The 18,034-nt window shown below is 39.3% G+C and overlaps 38 non-coding genes across 38 annotated transcripts; all 38 read left to right on the top strand.

The window, feature by feature from the left end:
* Nucleotides 1-301: 301 nt before the first annotated feature.
* On the top strand, nt 302-372 carry Trnag-ccc. The gene has a single exon. It is a non-coding gene; the product is annotated as a tRNA-Gly (tRNA).
* A 345-nt stretch (nt 373-717) lies between these two features.
* On the top strand, nt 718-788 carry Trnag-ccc. The gene has a single exon. It is a non-coding gene; the product is annotated as a tRNA-Gly (tRNA).
* Nucleotides 789-1,550: 762 nt separating this feature from the next.
* Trnag-ccc lies at nt 1,551-1,621 on the top strand. The gene has a single exon. It is a non-coding gene; the product is annotated as a tRNA-Gly (tRNA).
* A 358-nt stretch (nt 1,622-1,979) lies between these two features.
* On the top strand, nt 1,980-2,050 carry Trnag-ccc. Its single transcript has one exon. It is a non-coding gene; the product is annotated as a tRNA-Gly (tRNA).
* Nucleotides 2,051-2,399: 349 nt separating this feature from the next.
* On the top strand, nt 2,400-2,470 carry Trnag-ccc. Its single transcript has one exon. It is a non-coding gene; the product is annotated as a tRNA-Gly (tRNA).
* A 343-nt stretch (nt 2,471-2,813) lies between these two features.
* Nucleotides 2,814-2,884, top strand: Trnag-ccc. Its single transcript has one exon. It is a non-coding gene; the product is annotated as a tRNA-Gly (tRNA).
* A 356-nt stretch (nt 2,885-3,240) lies between these two features.
* Trnag-ccc lies at nt 3,241-3,311 on the top strand. The gene has a single exon. It is a non-coding gene; the product is annotated as a tRNA-Gly (tRNA).
* Nucleotides 3,312-3,657: 346 nt separating this feature from the next.
* On the top strand, nt 3,658-3,728 carry Trnag-ccc. The gene has a single exon. It is a non-coding gene; the product is annotated as a tRNA-Gly (tRNA).
* Nucleotides 3,729-4,071: 343 nt separating this feature from the next.
* On the top strand, nt 4,072-4,142 carry Trnag-ccc. The gene has a single exon. It is a non-coding gene; the product is annotated as a tRNA-Gly (tRNA).
* Nucleotides 4,143-4,488: 346 nt separating this feature from the next.
* On the top strand, nt 4,489-4,559 carry Trnag-ccc. Its single transcript has one exon. It is a non-coding gene; the product is annotated as a tRNA-Gly (tRNA).
* Nucleotides 4,560-4,904: 345 nt separating this feature from the next.
* On the top strand, nt 4,905-4,975 carry Trnag-ccc. Its single transcript has one exon. It is a non-coding gene; the product is annotated as a tRNA-Gly (tRNA).
* Nucleotides 4,976-5,321: 346 nt separating this feature from the next.
* On the top strand, nt 5,322-5,392 carry Trnag-ccc. Its single transcript has one exon. It is a non-coding gene; the product is annotated as a tRNA-Gly (tRNA).
* A 348-nt stretch (nt 5,393-5,740) lies between these two features.
* Trnag-ccc lies at nt 5,741-5,811 on the top strand. Its single transcript has one exon. It is a non-coding gene; the product is annotated as a tRNA-Gly (tRNA).
* A 357-nt stretch (nt 5,812-6,168) lies between these two features.
* Nucleotides 6,169-6,239, top strand: Trnag-ccc. Its single transcript has one exon. It is a non-coding gene; the product is annotated as a tRNA-Gly (tRNA).
* Nucleotides 6,240-6,584: 345 nt separating this feature from the next.
* Nucleotides 6,585-6,655, top strand: Trnag-ccc. The gene has a single exon. It is a non-coding gene; the product is annotated as a tRNA-Gly (tRNA).
* Nucleotides 6,656-7,003: 348 nt separating this feature from the next.
* Nucleotides 7,004-7,074, top strand: Trnag-ccc. The gene has a single exon. It is a non-coding gene; the product is annotated as a tRNA-Gly (tRNA).
* A 348-nt stretch (nt 7,075-7,422) lies between these two features.
* Nucleotides 7,423-7,493, top strand: Trnag-ccc. Its single transcript has one exon. It is a non-coding gene; the product is annotated as a tRNA-Gly (tRNA).
* Nucleotides 7,494-7,850: 357 nt separating this feature from the next.
* On the top strand, nt 7,851-7,921 carry Trnag-ccc. The gene has a single exon. It is a non-coding gene; the product is annotated as a tRNA-Gly (tRNA).
* A 352-nt stretch (nt 7,922-8,273) lies between these two features.
* Nucleotides 8,274-8,344, top strand: Trnag-ccc. Its single transcript has one exon. It is a non-coding gene; the product is annotated as a tRNA-Gly (tRNA).
* A 473-nt stretch (nt 8,345-8,817) lies between these two features.
* Trnag-ccc lies at nt 8,818-8,888 on the top strand. Its single transcript has one exon. It is a non-coding gene; the product is annotated as a tRNA-Gly (tRNA).
* Nucleotides 8,889-9,236: 348 nt separating this feature from the next.
* Nucleotides 9,237-9,307, top strand: Trnag-ccc. Its single transcript has one exon. It is a non-coding gene; the product is annotated as a tRNA-Gly (tRNA).
* Nucleotides 9,308-9,664: 357 nt separating this feature from the next.
* Trnag-ccc lies at nt 9,665-9,735 on the top strand. Its single transcript has one exon. It is a non-coding gene; the product is annotated as a tRNA-Gly (tRNA).
* Nucleotides 9,736-10,080: 345 nt separating this feature from the next.
* Nucleotides 10,081-10,151, top strand: Trnag-ccc. Its single transcript has one exon. It is a non-coding gene; the product is annotated as a tRNA-Gly (tRNA).
* Nucleotides 10,152-10,624: 473 nt separating this feature from the next.
* On the top strand, nt 10,625-10,695 carry Trnag-ccc. The gene has a single exon. It is a non-coding gene; the product is annotated as a tRNA-Gly (tRNA).
* Nucleotides 10,696-11,041: 346 nt separating this feature from the next.
* Trnag-ccc lies at nt 11,042-11,112 on the top strand. The gene has a single exon. It is a non-coding gene; the product is annotated as a tRNA-Gly (tRNA).
* Nucleotides 11,113-11,458: 346 nt separating this feature from the next.
* On the top strand, nt 11,459-11,529 carry Trnag-ccc. The gene has a single exon. It is a non-coding gene; the product is annotated as a tRNA-Gly (tRNA).
* Nucleotides 11,530-11,880: 351 nt separating this feature from the next.
* Nucleotides 11,881-11,951, top strand: Trnag-ccc. The gene has a single exon. It is a non-coding gene; the product is annotated as a tRNA-Gly (tRNA).
* A 472-nt stretch (nt 11,952-12,423) lies between these two features.
* Nucleotides 12,424-12,494, top strand: Trnag-ccc. The gene has a single exon. It is a non-coding gene; the product is annotated as a tRNA-Gly (tRNA).
* A 345-nt stretch (nt 12,495-12,839) lies between these two features.
* Trnag-ccc lies at nt 12,840-12,910 on the top strand. The gene has a single exon. It is a non-coding gene; the product is annotated as a tRNA-Gly (tRNA).
* Nucleotides 12,911-13,357: 447 nt separating this feature from the next.
* Nucleotides 13,358-13,428, top strand: Trnag-ccc. Its single transcript has one exon. It is a non-coding gene; the product is annotated as a tRNA-Gly (tRNA).
* Nucleotides 13,429-13,774: 346 nt separating this feature from the next.
* Nucleotides 13,775-13,845, top strand: Trnag-ccc. The gene has a single exon. It is a non-coding gene; the product is annotated as a tRNA-Gly (tRNA).
* A 472-nt stretch (nt 13,846-14,317) lies between these two features.
* Trnag-ccc lies at nt 14,318-14,388 on the top strand. Its single transcript has one exon. It is a non-coding gene; the product is annotated as a tRNA-Gly (tRNA).
* A 346-nt stretch (nt 14,389-14,734) lies between these two features.
* Nucleotides 14,735-14,805, top strand: Trnag-ccc. The gene has a single exon. It is a non-coding gene; the product is annotated as a tRNA-Gly (tRNA).
* A 472-nt stretch (nt 14,806-15,277) lies between these two features.
* On the top strand, nt 15,278-15,348 carry Trnag-ccc. Its single transcript has one exon. It is a non-coding gene; the product is annotated as a tRNA-Gly (tRNA).
* A 346-nt stretch (nt 15,349-15,694) lies between these two features.
* Nucleotides 15,695-15,765, top strand: Trnag-ccc. Its single transcript has one exon. It is a non-coding gene; the product is annotated as a tRNA-Gly (tRNA).
* A 352-nt stretch (nt 15,766-16,117) lies between these two features.
* Trnag-ccc lies at nt 16,118-16,188 on the top strand. The gene has a single exon. It is a non-coding gene; the product is annotated as a tRNA-Gly (tRNA).
* Nucleotides 16,189-16,533: 345 nt separating this feature from the next.
* On the top strand, nt 16,534-16,604 carry Trnag-ccc. The gene has a single exon. It is a non-coding gene; the product is annotated as a tRNA-Gly (tRNA).
* Nucleotides 16,605-16,959: 355 nt separating this feature from the next.
* On the top strand, nt 16,960-17,030 carry Trnag-ccc. The gene has a single exon. It is a non-coding gene; the product is annotated as a tRNA-Gly (tRNA).
* Nucleotides 17,031-18,034: the final 1,004 nt, after the last annotated feature.

Raw genomic sequence — 18,034 nt, 5'->3', positions numbered from 1 at the left:
TTCCTGAATGAGAATAATACCTATTAATGTGTTGCACTAACACCTTTCTTTTAGTTAATGGTGTGAGTATTTTTCTGCATGTCAAACGTGTGTATATATCCGTGCATATCCTGTGCAAAGAAAGAGTTTGAAAGAAGATGGAAAGAGACACAATGTACTGGGAGTTCATAAATTACTAAGGATGTGTATTGTGGAAACTATTGGGAGAAGTTCAGATGAATTTGAGAATGAAAATCCAACAGATTCGTTTTGATCTGCATTTGAAAGTTGTTGAATAAGTGTAAGAGCTTGATGTCAAGGAGCGCCGCTGGTGTAGTGGTATCATGCAAGATTCCCATTCTTGCGACCCGGGTTCGATTCCCGGGCGGCGCACGTACCTTTGACGTTTTGGTTGTTTGGTAACTAGTCGTTGTACTTTCCTGAATGAGAATAATACCTATTAATGTGTTGCACTAACACCTTTTTTAGTTAATGGTGTGAGTATTTTTTTCTGCATGTCAAACGTGTGTATATATCCGTGCATATCCTGTGCAAAGAAAGAGTTTGAAAGAAGAAGGAAAAGAGACACAATGTACTGGGAGTTCATAAATTACTAAGGATGTGTATTGTGGAAACTATTGGGAGAAGTTCAGATGAATTTGAGAATGAAATCCAACAGATTCGTTTTGATCTGCATTTGAAAGTTGTTGAATAAGTGTAAGAGCTTGATGTCAAGGAGCGCCGCTGGTGTAGTGGTATCATGCAAGATTCCCATTCTTGCGACCCGGGTTCGATTCCCGGGCGGCGCACGTACCTTTTGACGTTTTGGTTGTTTGGTAACTAGTCGTTGTACTTTCCTGAATGAGAATAATACCTATTAATGTGTTGCACTAACACCTTTCTTTAGTTAATGGTGTGAGTATTTTTTCTGCATGTCAAACGTGTGTATATATCCGTGCATATCCTGTGCAAAGAAAGAGTATTAAATCGAAGATGGAAAGAGACACAATGTACTGGGAGTTCATAAATTACTAAGGATGTGTATTGTGGAAACTATTGGGAGAAGTTCAGATGAATTTGAGAATGAAATCCCAACAGATTCGTTTTGATCTGCATTTGAAAGTTGTTGAATAAGTGTAAGAGCTTGATGTCAAGGAGCGCCGCTGGTGTAGTGGTATCATGCAAGATTCCCATTCTTGCGACCCGGGTTCGATTCGGGCGGCGCACGTACCTTTGACGTTTTGGTTGTTTGGTAACTAGTCGTTGTACTTTCCTGAATGAGAATAATACCTATTAATGTGTTGCACTAACACCTTTTTTAGTTAATGGTGTGAGTATTTTTTTCTGCATGTCAAACGTGTGTATATATCCGTGCATATCCTGTGCAAAAGAAAGAGTTTGAAAGAAGAAGGAAAGAGACACAATGTACTGGGAGTTCATAAATTACTAAGGATGTGTATTGTGGAAACTATTGGGAGAAGTTCAGATGAATTTGAGAATGAAATCCAACAGATTCGTTTTGATGTGCATTTGAAAGTTGTTGAATAAGTGTAAGAGCTTGATGTCAAGGAGCGCCGCTGGTGTAGTGGTATCATGCAAGATTCCCATTCTTGCGACCCGGGTTCGATTCCCGGGCGGCGCACGTACCTTTTGACGTTTTGGTTGTTTGTGTGAATGTGCAAACGAGTCGTTGTACTTTCCTGAATGAGAATAATACCTATTAATGTGTTGCACTAACACCTTTTTTTAGTTAATGGTGTGAGTATTTTTTTCTGCATGTCAAACGTGTGTATATATCCGTGCATATCCTGTGCAAAAGAAAGAGTTTGAAAGAAGAAGGAAAGAGACACAATGTACTGGGGAGTTCATAAATTACTAAGGATGTGTATTGTGGAAACTATTGGGAGAAGTTCAGATGAATTTGAGAATGAAATCCAACAGATTCGTTTTGATCTGCATTTGAAAGTTGTTGAATAAGTGTAAGAGCTTGATGTCAAGGAGCGCCGCTGGTGTAGTGGTATCATGCAAGATTCCCATTCTTGCGACCCGGGTTCGATTCCCGGGCGGCGCACGTACCTTTGACGTTTTGGTTGTTTGTGTAATGTAAACGTCGTTGTACTTTCCTGAATGAGAATAATACCTATTAATGTGTTGCACTAACACCTTTCTTTAGTTAATGGTGTGAGTATTTTTTTCTGCATGTCAAACGTGTGTATATATCCGTGCATATCCTGTGCAAAAGAAAGAGTTTGAAAGAAGAAGGAAAGAGACACAATGTACTGGGAGTTCATAAATTACTAAGGATGTGTATTGTGGAAACTATTGGGAGAAGTTCAGATGAATTTGAGAATGAAATCCCAGATTCGTTTTGATCTGCATTTGAAAGTTGTTGAATAAGTGTAAGAGCTTGATGTCAAGGAGCGCCGCTGGTGTAGTGGTATCATGCAAGATTCCCATTCTTGCGACCCGGGTTCGATTCCCGGGCGGCGCACGTACCTTTGACGTTTTGGTTGTTTGGTAACTAGTCGTTGTACTTTCCTGAATGAGAATAATACCTATTAATGTGTTGCACTAACACCTTTTTAGTTAATGGTGTGAGTATTTTTCTGCATGTCAAACGTGAGTATATATCCGTGCATATCCTGTGCAAAAAGAAAGAGTTTGAAAGAAGAAGGAAAGAGACACAATGTACTGGGAGTTCATAAATTACTAAGGATGTGTATTGTGGAAACTATTGGGAGAAGTTCAGATGAATTTGAGAATGACCCCCAACAGATTCGTTTTGATCTGCATTTGAAAGTTGTTGAATAAGTGTAAGAGCTTGATGTCAAGGAGCGCCGCTGGTGTAGTGGTATCATGCAAGATTCCCATTCTTGCGACCCGGGTTCGATTCCCGGGCGGCGCACGTACTTTTTGACGTTTTGGTTGTTTGTGTGAATGTGCAAACGAGTCGTTGTACTTTCCTGAATGAGAATAATACCTATTAATGTGTTGCACTAACACCTTTTTTAGTTAATGGTGTGAGTATTTTCTTCTGCATGTCAAACGTGTGTATATATCCGTGCATATCCTGTGCAAAAGAAAGAGTTTGAAAGAAGAAGGAAAGAGACACAATGTACTGGGAGTTCATAAATTACTAAGGATGTGTATTGTGGAAACTATTGGGAGAAGTTCAGATGAATTTGAGAATGACCCCCAACAGATTCGTTTTGATCTGCATTTGAAAGTTGTTGAATAAGTGTAAGAGCTTGATGTCAAGGAGCGCCGCTGGTGTAGTGGTATCATGCAAGATTCCCATTCTTGCGACCCGGGTTCGATTCCCGGGCGGCGCACGTACCTTTTGACGTTTTGGTTGTTTGGTAACTAGTCGTTGTACTTTCCTGAATGAGAATAATACCTATTAATGTGTTGCACTAACACCTTTCTTTAGTTAATGGTGTGAGTATTTTTTTCTGCATGTCAAACGTGTGTATATATTCGTGCATATCCTGTGCAAAAGAAAGAGTATTAAGAATTTGGAAAGAGACACAATGTACTGGGAGTTCATAAATTACTAAGGATGTGTATTGTGGAAACTATTGGGAGAAGTTCAGATGAATTTGAGAATGAAATCCAACAGATTCGTTTTGATCTGCATTTGAAAGTTGTTGAATAAGTGTAAGAGCTTGATGTCAAGGAGCGCCGCTGGTGTAGTGGTATCATGCAAGATTCCCATTCTTGCGACCCGGGTTCGATTCCCGGGCGGCGCACGTACCTTTTGACGTTTTGGTTGTTTGGTAACTAGTCGTTGTACTTTCCTGAATGAGAATAATACCTATTAATGTGTTGCACTAACACCTTTTTTAGTTAATGGTGTGAGTATTTTTTCTGCATGTCAAACGTGTATATATCCGTGCATATCCTGTGCAAAAGAAAGAGTTTGAAAGAAGAAGGAAAGAGACACAATGTACTGGGAGTTCATAAATTACTAAGGATGTGTATTGTGGAAACTATTGGGAGAAGTTCAGATGAATTTGAGAATGAAATCCAACAGATTCGTTTTGATCTGCATTTGAAAGTTGTTGAATAAGTGTAAGAGCTTGATGTCAAGGAGCGCCGCTGGTGTAGTGGTATCATGCAAGATTCCCATTCTTGCGACCCGGGTTCGATTCCCGGGCGGCGCACGTACCTTTTGACGTTTTGGTTGTTTGGTAACTAGTCGTTGTACTTTCCTGAATGAGAATAATACCTATTAATGTGTTGCACTAACACCTTTCTTTAGTTAATGGTGTGAGTATTTTTTTCTGCATGTCAAACGTGTGTATATATCCGTGCATATCCTGTGCAAAAGAAAGAGTATTAAGAAGATGGAAAGAGACACAATGTACTGGGAGTTCATAAATTACTAAGGATGTGTATTGTGGAAACTATTGGGAGAAGTTCAGATGAATTTGAGAATGACCTCCAACAGATTCGTTTTGATCTGCATTTGAAAGTTGTTGAATAAGTGTAAGAGCTTGATGTCAAGGAGCGCCGCTGGTGTAGTGGTATCATGCAAGATTCCCATTCTTGCGACCCGGGTTCGATTCCCGGGCGGCGCACGTACTTTTGACGTTTTGGTTGTTTGGTAACTAGTCGTTGTACTTTCCTGAATGAGAATAATACCTATTAATGTATTGCACTAACACCTTTTTTAGTTAATGGTGTGAGTATTTTCTTCTGCATGTCAAACGTGTGTATATATCCGTGCATATCCTGTGCAAAAGAAAGAGTTTGAAAGAAGAAGGAAAGAGACACAATGTACTGGGAGTTCATAAATTACTAAGGATGTGTATTGTGGAAACTATTGGGAGAAGTTCAGATGAATTTGAGAATGACCCCCAACAGATTCGTTTTGATCTGCATTTGAAAGTTGTTGAATAAGTGTAAGAGCTTGATGTCAAGGAGCGCCGCTGGTGTAGTGGTATCATGCAAGATTCCCATTCTTGCGACCCGGGTTCGATTCCCGGGCGGCGCACGTACCTTTTGACGTTTTGGTTGTTTGGTAACTAGTCGTTGTACTTTCCTGAATGAGAATAATACCTATTAATGTGTTGCACTAACACCTTTCTTTAGTTAATGGTGTGAGTATTTTTTTCTGCATGTCAAACGTGTGTATATATCCGTGCATATCCTGTGCAAAAGAAAGAGTATTAAGAAGATGGAAAGAGACACAATGTACTGGGAGTTCATAAATTACTAAGGATGTGTATTGTGGAAACTATTGGGAGAAGTTCAGATGAATTTGAGAATGAAATCCTACAGATTCGTTTTGATCTGCATTTGAAAGTTGTTGAATAAGTGTAAGAGCTTGATGTCAAGGAGCGCCGCTGGTGTAGTGGTATCATGCAAGATTCCCATTCTTGCGACCCGGGTTCGATTCCCGGGCGGCGCACGTACCTTTTGACGTTTTGGTTGTTTGTGTGAACTAAACGTCGTTGTACTTTCCTGAATGAGAATAATACCTATTAATGTGTTGCACTAACACCTTTTTTAGTTAATGGTGTGAGTATTTTTTCTGCATGTCAAACGTGTATATATCCGTGCATATCCTGTGCAAAGAAAGAGTTTGAAAAAGAAGGAAAGAGACACACAATGTACTGGGAGTTCATAAATTACTAAGGATGTGTATTGTGGAAACTATTGGGAGAAGTTCAGATGAATTTGAGAATGACCCCCAACAGATTCGTTTTGATCTGCATTTGAAAGTTGTTGAATAAGTGTAAGAGCTTGATGTCAAGGAGCGCCGCTGGTGTAGTGGTATCATGCAAGATTCCCATTCTTGCGACCCGGGTTCGATTCCCGGGCGGCGCACGTACCTTTTGACGTTTTGGTTGTTTGTGTGAATGTGCAAACGAGTCGTTGTACTTTCCTGAATGAGAATAATACCTATTAATGTGTTGCACTAACACCTTTTTTTAGTTAATGGTGTGAGTATTTTTTTCTGCATGTCAAACGTGTGTATATATCCGTGCATATCCTGTGCAAAAGAAAGAGTTTGAAAGAAGAAGGAAAGAGACACAATGTACTGGGAGTTCATAAATTACTAAGGATGTGTATTGTGGAAACTATTGGGAGAAGTTCAGATGAATTTGAGAATGAAATCCTACAGATTCGTTTTGATCTGCATTTGAAAGTTGTTGAATAAGTGTAAGAGCTTGATGTCAAGGAGCGCCGCTGGTGTAGTGGTATCATGCAAGATTCCCATTCTTGCGACCCGGGTTCGATTCCCGGGCGGCGCACGTACCTTTTGACGTTTTGGTTGTTTGGTAACTAGTCGTTGTACTTTCCTGAATGAGAATAATACCTATTAATGTGTTGCACTAACACCTTTTTAGTTAATGGTGTGAGTATTTTTTTCTGCATGTCAAACGTGTGTATATATCCGTGCATATCCTGTGCAAAAGAAAGAGTTTGAAAGAAGATGGAAAGAGACACAATGTACTGGGAGTTCATAAATTACTAAGGATGTGTATTGTGGAAACTATTGGGGGAAGTTCAGATGAATTTGAGAATGACCTCCAACAGATTCGTTTTGATCTGCATTTGAAAGTTGTTGAATAAGTGTAAGAGCTTGATGTCAAGGAGCGCCGCTGGTGTAGTGGTATCATGCAAGATTCCCATTCTTGCGACCCGGGTTCGATTCCCGGGCGGCGCACGTACCTTTGACGTTTTGGTTGTTTGGTAACTAGTCGTTGTACTTTCCTGAATGAGAATAATACCTATTAATGTGTTGCACTAACACCTTTTTTAGTTAATGGTGTGAGTATTTTTTTCTGCATGTCAAACGTGTGTATATATCCGTGCATATCCTGTGCAAAAGAAAGAGTTTGAAAGAAGAAGAAGGAAAGAGACACAATGTACTGGGAGTTCATAAATTACTAAGGATGTGTATTGTGGAAACTATTGGGAGAAGTTCAGATGAATTTGAGAATGACCTCCAACAGATTCGTTTTGATCTGCATTTGAAAGTTGTTGAATAAGTGTAAGAGCTTGATGTCAAGGAGCGCCGCTGGTGTAGTGGTATCATGCAAGATTCCCATTCTTGCGACCCGGGTTCGATTCCCGGGCGGCGCACGTACCTTTTGACGTTTTGGTTGTTTGGTAACTAGTCGTTGTACTTTCCTGAATGAGAATAATACCTATTAATGTGTTGCACTAACACCTTTTTTAGTTAATGGTGTGAGTATTTTTTTCTGCATGTCAAACGTGTGTATATATCCGTGCATATCCTGTGCAAAAGAAAGAGTTTGAAAGAAGATGGAAAGAGACACAATGTACTGGGAGTTCATAAATTACTAAGGATGTGTATTGTGGAAACTATTGGGAGAAGTTCAGATGAATTTGAGAATGAAATCCCCAACAGATTCGTTTTGATGTGCATTTGAAAGTTGTTGAATAAGTGTAAGAGCTTGATGTCAAGGAGCGCCGCTGGTGTAGTGGTATCATGCAAGATTCCCATTCTTGCGACCCGGGTTCGATTCCCGGGCGGCGCACGTACCTTTTGACGTTTTGGTTGTTTGTGTGAATGTGCAAACGAGTCGTTGTACTTTCCTGAATGAGAATAATACCTATTAATGTGTTGCACTAACACCTTTCTTTAGTTAATGGTGTGAGTATTTTTTTCTGCATGTCAAACGTGTGTATATATCCGTGCATATCCTGTGCAAAAGAAAGAGTTTGAAAGAAGAAGGAAAGAGACACAATGTACTGGGAGTTCATAAATTACTAAGGATGTGTATGTGGAAAACTATTGGGAGAAGTTCAGATGAATTTGAGAATGAAATCCAACAGATTCGTTTTGATCTGCATTTGAAAGTTGTTGAATAAGTGTAAGAGCTTGATGTCAAGGAGCGCCGCTGGTGTAGTGGTATCATGCAAGATTCCCATTCTTGCGACCCGGGTTCGATTCCCGGGCGGCGCACGTACTTTTGACGTTTTGGTTGTTTGGTAACTAGTCGTTGTACTTTCCTGAATGAGAATAATACCTATTAATGTGTTGCACTAACACCTTCTTTAGTTAATGGTGTGAGTATTTTTTTCTGCATGTCAAACGTGTGTACCCGGTATATATCCGTGCATATCCTGTGCAAAAGAAAGAGTTTGAAAGAAGAAGGAAAGAGACACAATGTACTGGGAGTTCATAAATTACTAAGGATGTGTATTGTGGAAACTATTGGGAGAAGTTCAGATGAATTTGAGAATGAAATCCAACAGATTCGTTTTGATCTGCATTTGAAAGTTGTTGAATAAGTGTAAGAGCTTGATGTCAAGGAGCGCCGCTGGTGTAGTGGTATCATGCAAGATTCCCATTCTTGCGACCCGGGTTCGATTCCCGGGCGGCGCACGTACTTTTGACGTTTTGGTTGTTTTGTGTGAATGTGCAAACGAGTCGTTGTACTTTCCTGAATGAGAATAATACCTATTAATGTGTTGCACTAACACATCTCATTAGCTGTTGGTGTTAGTATGTTTTTTTCTGCATGTCAAACGTGTGTGTATATCAATGTATATTCTGTGCAAACGGGTTGGTTTGACTTTGCTGAATAAAAGAATGCCTGTCAATTGACTGCACTAATATCTCGGATTAGTTGATGGCGTTAGTATCTTCTTATCTGCTTGTCAAACATGACTATATACCCGTACATATCTTAAATGGAGGAACGTGACAGAATGTACTGGGAGTTCATAAATTACTAAGGATACATAGTCTGATAATTATTTGAAAAAGTTCGATGATTTTGAGAATTGAATCCAACAGATTCGTTTTGATCTGCATTTGAAAGTTGTTGAATAAGTGTAAGAGCTTGATGTCAAGGAGCGCCGCTGGTGTAGTGGTATCATGCAAGATTCCCATTCTTGCGACCCGGGTTCGATTCCCGGGCGGCGCACGTACTTTTTGACGTTTTGGTTGTTTGGTAACTAGTCGTTGTACTTTCCTGAATGAGAATAATACCTATTAATGTGTTGCACTAACACCTTTTTTTTAGTTAATGGTGTGAGTATTTTTTTCTGCATGTCAAACGTGTGTATATATCCGTGCATATCCTGTGCAAAAGAAAGAGTTTGAAAGAAGAAGGAAAGAGACACAATGTACTGGGAGTTCATAAATTACTAAGGATGTGTATTGTGGAAACTATTGGGAGAAGTTCAGATGAATTTGAGAATGACCCCCAACAGATTCGTTTTGATCTGCATTTGAAAGTTGTTGAATAAGTGTAAGAGCTTGATGTCAAGGAGCGCCGCTGGTGTAGTGGTATCATGCAAGATTCCCATTCTTGCGACCCGGGTTCGATTCCCGGGCGGCGCACGTACCTTTTGACGTTTTGGTTGTTTGTGTGAATGTGCAAACGAGTCGTTGTACTTTCCTGAATGAGAATAATACCTATTAATGTGTTGCACTAACACCTTTCTTTAGTTAATGGTGTGAGTATTTTTTTCTGCATGTCAAACGTGTGTATATATCCGTGCATATCCTGTGCAAAAGAAAGAGTTTGAAAGAAGATGGAAAGAGACACAATGTACTGGGAGTTCATAAATTACTAAGGATGTGTATTGTGGAAACTATTGGGAGAAGTTCAGATGAATTTGAGAATGAAATCCAACAGATTCGTTTTGATCTGCATTTGAAAGTTGTTGAATAAGTGTAAGAGCTTGATGTCAAGGAGCGCCGCTGGTGTAGTGGTATCATGCAAGATTCCCATTCTTGCGACCCGGGTTCGATTCCCGGGCGGCGCACGTACTTTTTGACGTTTTGGTTGTTTGGTAACTAGTCGTTGTACTTTCCTGAATGAGAATAATACCTATTAATGTGTTGCACTAACACCTTTTTTAGTTAATGGTGTGAGTATTTTTTCTGCATGTCAAACGTGTGTATATATCCGTGCATATCCTGTGCAAAAGAAAGAGTTTGAAAGAAGATGGAAAGAGACACAATGTACTGGGAGTTCATAAATTACTAAGGATGTGTATTGTGGAAACTATTGGGAGAAGTTCAGATGAATTTGAGAATGAAATCCAACAGATTCGTTTTGATCTGCATTTGAAAGTTGTTGAATAAGTGTAAGAGCTTGATGTCAAGGAGCGCCGCTGGTGTAGTGGTATCATGCAAGATTCCCATTCTTGCGACCCGGGTTCGATTCCCGGGCGGCGCACGTACCTTTTGACGTTTTGGTTGTTTGTGTGAATGTGCAAACGAGTCGTTGTACTTTCCTGAATGAGAATAATACCTATTAATGTGTTGCACTAACACATCTCATTAGCTGTTGGTGTTAGTATGTTTTTTTCTGCATGTCAAACGTGTGTGTATATCAATGTACATTCTGTGCAAACGGGTTGGTTTGACTTTGCTGAATAAAAGAATGCCTGTCAATTGACTGCACTAATATCTCGGATTAGTTGATGGCGTTAGTATCTTCTTATCTGCTTGTCAAACATGACTATATACCCGTACATATCTTAAATGGAGGAACGTGACAGAATGTACTGGGAGTTCATAAATTACTAAGGATACATAGTCTGATAATTATTTGAAAAAGTTCGATGATTTTGAGAATTGAATCCAACAGATTCGTTTTGATCTGCATTTGAAAGTTGTTGAATAAATGTGAGAGCTTGATGTCAAGGAGCGCCGCTGGTGTAGTGGTATCATGCAAGATTCCCATTCTTGCGACCCGGGTTCGATTCCCGGGCGGCGCACGTACTTTTTGACGTTTTGGTTGTTTGGTAACTAGTCGTTGTACTTTCCTGAATGAGAATAATACCTATTAATGTGTTGCACTAACACCTTTTTTAGTTAATGGTGTGAGTATTTTCTTCTGCATGTCAAACGTGTGTATATATCCGTGCATATCCTGTGCAAAAGAAAGAGTTTGAAAGAAGATGGAAAGAGACACAATGTACTGGGAGTTCATAAATTACTAAGGATGTGTATTGTGGAAACTATTGGGAGAAGTTCAGATGAATTTGAGAATGACCCCCAACAGATTCGTTTTGATCTGCATTTGAAAGTTGTTGAATAAGTGTAAGAGCTTGATGTCAAGGAGCGCCGCTGGTGTAGTGGTATCATGCAAGATTCCCATTCTTGCGACCCGGGTTCGATTCCCGGGCGGCGCACGTACCTTTTGACGTTTTGGTTGTTTGGTAACTAGTCGTTGTACTTTCCTGAATGAGAATAATACCTATTAATGTGTTGCACTAACACCTTTTTTAGTTAATGGTGTGAGTATTTTTTTCTGCATGTCAAACGTGTGTATATATCCGTGCATATCCTGTGCAAAAGAAAGAGTTTGAAAGAAGAAGGAAAGAGACACAATGTACTGGGAGTTCATAAATTACTAAGGATGTGTATTGTGGAAACTATTGGGAGAAGTTCAGATGAATTTGAGAATGACCTCCAACAGATTCGTTTTGATCTGCATTTGAAAGTTGTTGAATAAGTGAAAGAGCTTGATGTCAAGGAGCGCCGCTGGTGTAGTGGTATCATGCAAGATTCCCATTCTTGCGACCCGGGTTCGATTCCCGGGCGGCGCACGTACTTTTTGACGTTTTGGTTGTTTGGTAACTAGTCATTGTACTTTCCTGAATGAGAATTGAATAATACCTATTAATGTGTTGCACTAACACCTTTTTTAGTTAATGGTGTGAGTATTTTTTTCTGCATGTCAAACGTGTGTATATATCCGTGCATATCCTGTGCAAAAGAAAGAGTTTGAAAGAAGAAGGAAAGAGACACAATGTACTGGGAGTTCATAAATTACTAAGGATGTGTATTGTGGAAACTATTGGGAGAAGTTCAGATGAATTTGAGAATGAAATCCTACAGATTCGTTTTGATGTGCATTTGAAAGTTGTTGAATAAGTGTAAGAGCTTGATGTCAAGGAGCGCCGCTGGTGTAGTGGTATCATGCAAGATTCCCATTCTTGCGACCCGGGTTCGATTCCCGGGCGGCGCACGTACCTTTTGACGTTTTGGTTGTTTGTGTGAATGTGCAAACGAGTCGTTGTACTTTCCTGAATGAGAATAATACCTATTAATGTGTTGCACTAACACATCTCATTAGCTGTGGTGTTAGTATGTTTTTTTCTGCATGTCAAACGTGTGTGTATATCAATGTACATTCTGTGCAAACGGGTTGGTTTGACTTTGCTGAATAAAAGAATGCCTGTCAATTGACTGCACTAATATCTCGGATTAGTTAATGGCGTTAGTATCTTCTTATCTGCTTGTCAAACATGACTATATACCCGTACATATCTTAAATGGAGGAACGTGACAGAATGTACTGGGAGTTCATAAATTACTAAGGATACATAGTCTGATAATTGTTTGAAAAAGTTCGATGATTTTGAGAATTGAATCCAACAGATTCGTTTTGATCTGCATTTGAAAGTTGTTGAATAAGTGTGAGAGCTTGATGTCAAGGAGCGCCGCTGGTGTAGTGGTATCATGCAAGATTCCCATTCTTGCGACCCGGGTTCGATTCCCGGGCGGCGCACGTACTTTTGACGTTTTGGTTGTTTGGTAACTAGTCGTTGTACTTTCCTGAATGAGAATAATACCTATTAATGTGTTGCACTAACACCTTTTTTTAGTTAATGGTGTGAGTATTTTTTTCTGCATGTCAAACGTGTGTATATATCCGTGCATATCCTGTGCAAAAGAAAGAGTATTAAGAAGATGGAAAGAGACACAATGTACTGGGAGTTCATAAATTACTAAGGATGTGTATTGTGGAAACTATTGGGAGAAGTTCAGATGAATTTGAGAATGAAATCCAACAGATTCGTTTTGATCTGCATTTGAAAGTTGTTGAATAAGTGTAAGAGCTTGATGTCAAGGAGCGCCGCTGGTGTAGTGGTATCATGCAAGATTCCCATTCTTGCGACCCGGGTTCGATTCCCGGGCGGCGCACGTACCTTTTGACGTTTTGGTTGTTTGTGTGAATGTGCAAACGAGTCGTTGTACTTTCCTGAATGAGAATAATACCTATTAATGTGTTGCACTAACACCTTTCTTTAGTTAATGGTGTGAGTATTTTTTTCTGCATGTCAAACGTGTGTATATATCCGTGCATATCCTGTGCAAACGGGTTGACTTAAATGGAGGAACGTGACAGAATTTGAGAAGTTCGATGAAAGAAGTCAATTGCACTGAAAAAGAAGATTGGAAAGTTAGATCATTCACAATGTAACTATATGGGAGTTCACTCTTAAATTACTAAGGTATATATGTGTATTGTAAGGAAACTATTCATAAATTACTTGTGAAGTTCAGATGAATTTGAGAATGAATCCAACAGATTCGTTTTGATCTGCATTTGAAAGTTGTTGAATAAGTGTAAGAGCTTGATGTCAAGGAGCGCCGCTGGTGTAGTGGTATCATGCAAGATTCCCATTCTTGCGACCCGGGTTCGATTCCCGGGCGGCGCACGTACTTTTGACGTTTTGGTTGTTTGGTAACTAGTCGTTGTACTTTCCTGAATGAGAATAATACCTATTAATGTGTTGCACTAACACCTTTTTTTAGTTAATGGTGTGAGTATTTTTTTCTGCATGTCAAACGTGTGTATATATCCGTGCATATCCTGTGCAAAAGAAAGAGTTTGAAAGAAGAAGGAAAGAGACACAATGTACTGGGAGTTCATAAATTACTAAGGATGTGTATTGTGGAAACTATTGGGAGAAGTTCAGATGAATTTGAGAATGAAATCCAACAGATTCGTTTTGATCTGCATTTGAAAGTTGTTGAATAAGTGTAAGAGCTTGATGTCAAGGAGCGCCGCTGGTGTAGTGGTATCATGCAAGATTCCCATTCTTGCGACCCGGGTTCGATTCCCGGGCGGCGCACGTACTTTTGACGTTTTGGTTGTTTGTGTGAATGTGCAAACGAGTCGTTGTACTTTCCTGAATGAGAATAATACCTATTAATGTGTTGCACTAACACATCTCATTAGCTGTTGGTGTTAGTATGTTTTTTTCTGCATGTCAAACGTGTGTGTATATCAATGTATATTCTGTGCAAACGGGTTGGTTTGACTTTGCTCAATGAAAGAATGCCTATCAATTGACTGCACTAATATCTCGGATTAGTTAATGGCGTTAGTATCTTCTTATCTGCTTGTCAAACATGACTATATACCCGTACATATCTTAAATGGAGGAACGTGACAGAATGTACTGGGAGTTCATAAATTACTAAGGATACATAGTCTGATAATTATTTGAAAAAGTTCGATGATTTTGAGAATTGAATCCAACAGATTCGTTTTGATCTGCATTTGAAAGTTGTTGAATAAGTGTGAGAGCTTGATGTCAAGGAGCGCCGCTGGTGTAGTGGTATCATGCAAGATTCCCATTCTTGCGACCCGGGTTCGATTCCCGGGCGGCGCACGTACCTTTTGACGTTTTGGTTGTTTGGTAACTAGTCGTTGTACTTTCCTGAATGAGAATAATACCTATTAATGTGTTGCACTAACACCTTTTTTAGTTAATGGTGTGAGTATTTTTTTCTGCATGTCAAACGTGTGTATATATCCGTGCATATCCTGTGCAAAAGAAAGAGTTTGAAAGAAGAAGGAAAGAGACACAATGTACTGGGAGTTCATAAATTACTAAGGATGTGTATTGTGGAAACTATTGGGAGAAGTTCAGATGAATTTGAGAATGAAATCCAACAGATTCGTTTTGATCTGCATTTGAAAGTTGTTGAATAAGTGTAAGAGCTTGATGTCAAGGAGCGCCGCTGGTGTAGTGGTATCATGCAAGATTCCCATTCTTGCGACCCGGGTTCGATTCCCGGGCGGCGCACGTACCTTTGACGTTTTGGTTGTTTGTGTGAATGTGCAAACGAGTCGTTGTACTTTCCTGAATGAGAATAATACCTATTAATGTGTTGCACTAACACATCTCATTAGCTGTTGGTGTTAGTATGTTTTTTTCTGCATGTCAAACGTGTGTGTATATCAATGTATATTCTGTGCAAACGGGTTGGTTTGACTTTGCTGAATAAAAGAATGCCTATCAATTGACTGCACTAATATCTCGGATTAGTTGATGGCGTTAGTATCTTCTTATCTGCTTGTCAAACATGACTATATACCCGTACATATCTTAAATGGAGGAACGTGACAGAATGTACTGGGAGTTCATAAATTACTAAGGATACATAGTCTGATAATTATTTGAAAAAGTTCGATGATTTTGAGAATTGAATCCAACAGATTCGTTTTGATCTGCATTTGAAAGTTGTTGAATAATTGTGAGAGCTTGATGTCAAGGAGCGCCGCTGGTGTAGTGGTATCATGCAAGATTCCCATTCTTGCGACCCGGGTTCGATTCCCGGGCGGCGCACGTACTTTTTGACGTTTTGGTTGTTTGGTAACTAGTCGTTGTACTTTCCTGAATGAGAATAATACCTATTAATGTATTGCACTAACACCTTTTTTAGTTAATGGTGTGAGTATTTTTTTCTGCATGTCAAACGTGTGTATATATCCGTGCATATCCTGTGCAAAAGAAAGAGTTTGAAAGAAGAAGGAAAGAGACACAATGTACTGGGAGTTCATAAATTACTAAGGATGTGTATTGTGGAAACTATTGGGAGAAGTTCAGATGAATTTGAGAATGACCCCCAACAGATTCGTTTTGATCTGCATTTGAAAGTTGTTGAATAAGTGTAAGAGCTTGATGTCAAGGAGCGCCGCTGGTGTAGTGGTATCATGCAAGATTCCCATTCTTGCGACCCGGGTTCGATTCCCGGGCGGCGCACGTACCTTTTGACGTTTTGGTTGTTTGAATGTGGTAACTAGTCGTTGTACTTTCCTGAATGAGAATAATACCTATTAATGTGTTGCACTAACACCTTTTTTTAGTTAATGGTGTGAGTATTTTTTCTGCATGTCAAACGTGTGTATATATCCGTGCATATCCTGTGCAAAAGAAAGAGTTTGAAAGAAGAAGGAAAGAGACACAATGTACTGGGAGTTCATAAATTACTAAGGATGTGTATTGTGGAAACTATTGGGAGAAGTTCAGATGAATTTGAGAATGAAATCCAACAGATTCGTTTTGATCTGCATTTGAAAGTTGTTGAATAAGTGTAAGAGCTTGATGTCAAGGAGCGCCGCTGGTGTAGTGGTATCATGCAAGATTCCCATTCTTGCGACCCGGGTTCGATTCCCGGGCGGCGCACGTACCTTTTGACGTTTTGGTTGTTTGGTAACTAGTCGTTGTACTTTCCTGAATGAGAATAATACCTATTAATGTGTTGCACTAACACCTTTTTTAGTTAATGGTGTGAGTATTTTTTCTGCATGTCAAACGTGTGTATATATCCGTGCATATCCTGTGCAAAAGAAAGAGTTTGAAAGAAGAAGGAAAGAGACACAATGTACTGGGAGTTCATAAATTACTAAGGATGTGTATTGTGGAAACTATTGGGAGAAGTTCAGATGAATTTGAGAATGAAATCCAACAGATTCGTTTTGATCTGCATTTGAAAGTTGTTGAATAAGTGTAAGAGCTTGATGTCAAGGAGCGCCGCTGGTGTAGTGGTATCATGCAAGATTCCCATTCTTGCGACCCGGGTTCGATTCCCGGGCGGCGCACGTACCTTTTGACGTTTTGGTTGTTTGTGTGAATGTGCAAACGAGTCGTTGTACTTTCCTGAATGAGAATAATACCTATTAATGTGTTGCACTAACACCTTTTTTTAGTTAATGGTGTGAGTATTTTTTTCTGCATGTCAAACGTGTATATATCCGTGCATATCCTGTGCAAAAGAAAGAGTTTGAAAGAAGAAGGAAAGAGACACAATGTACTGGGAGTTCATAAATTACTAAGGATGTGTATTGTGGAAACTATTGGGAGAAGTTCAGATGAATTTGAGAATGAAATCCAACAGATTCGTTTTGATCTGCATTTGAAAGTTGTTGAATAAGTGTAAGAGCTTGATGTCAAGGAGCGCCGCTGGTGTAGTGGTATCATGCAAGATTCCCATTCTTGCGACCCGGGTTCGATTCCCGGGCGGCGCACGTACTTTTTGACGTTTTGGTTGTTTTGTGTGAATGTGCAAACGAGTCGTTGTACTTTCCTGAATGAGAATAATACCTATTAATGTGTTGCACTAACACCTTTTTTAGTTAATGGTGTGAGTATTTTCTTCTGCATGTCAAACGTGTGTGTATATATCGAATGTATATTCTGTGCAAAAGTGGAATTGACGTTTGAAAATGCCAACTATGCAATAATGGTGTAAATATATTTCAGGACAATCTATTATCAATTGTTTCTTCTGTACCAGACTGCTATATCTTGTGTGGCGGAGATTTCAATGCGCACACCGGAATAGACCCCGATTTTATCGAGGATGATCTACTGGAATACACTGAAACTCAAAACCATTCGTACTGGGACTTTCTCATAGACTATTCCCATCTTAAACGGTTCTCCGCCGACAAGGTTATAAACAGGTTCGGTAAAACACTTCTTGACATGTGTTCAGTTTTTAATATTCATATTATGAATGGTCGTTGTGGCAGTGACGCACAACTCGGAGATTTTACTTACATAGGTCTGAATGGTACCAGTGTTATTGATTATGTTATTTCGTCCGCAGCATTATTTGACTATGTAAATGATTTCAGTATGCAATCACGCATAGAAACTAACCATCTTCCCATTATATTACGAATAAAATCAAATCATAATAGAAAAGCTGATACACATGGTAAAAGATCCAAACTGTTGGACGATTGGTATCATTGTTCCCCTTCAACCCAAATAACTATAGAGGAATAACATTACTTAGTATATTTCGTAAAATTTTCACTTTTATAGTTAATAAGAGACTTCAATGCTGGGGAGATACAATGGATAAGATAAATGAATCGCAAGCTGGATTTAGACATGGATATACCACTGTTGACAACATGTTCATTTTACAAAGTATAATACAAAGATATTAGAATTCAAAAGGAGGAGTATTATATGCCCTATTTGTAGATTTTGCTAAAGCCTTTGATTCTGTCCAACGCAA

Source organism: Haliotis rubra, unplaced genomic scaffold (genome assembly GCF_003918875.1).
Source record: "Haliotis rubra isolate DU_JTF1 unplaced genomic scaffold, ASM391887v1 Scf422, whole genome shotgun sequence".
In the NCBI taxonomy this organism is placed as follows: Eukaryota; Metazoa; Mollusca; class Gastropoda; order Lepetellida; family Haliotidae; genus Haliotis; species Haliotis rubra.
The sequence above is the reverse complement of the archived record's forward strand: the minus strand, read 5'-3'. Positions and strand labels throughout refer to the sequence as shown.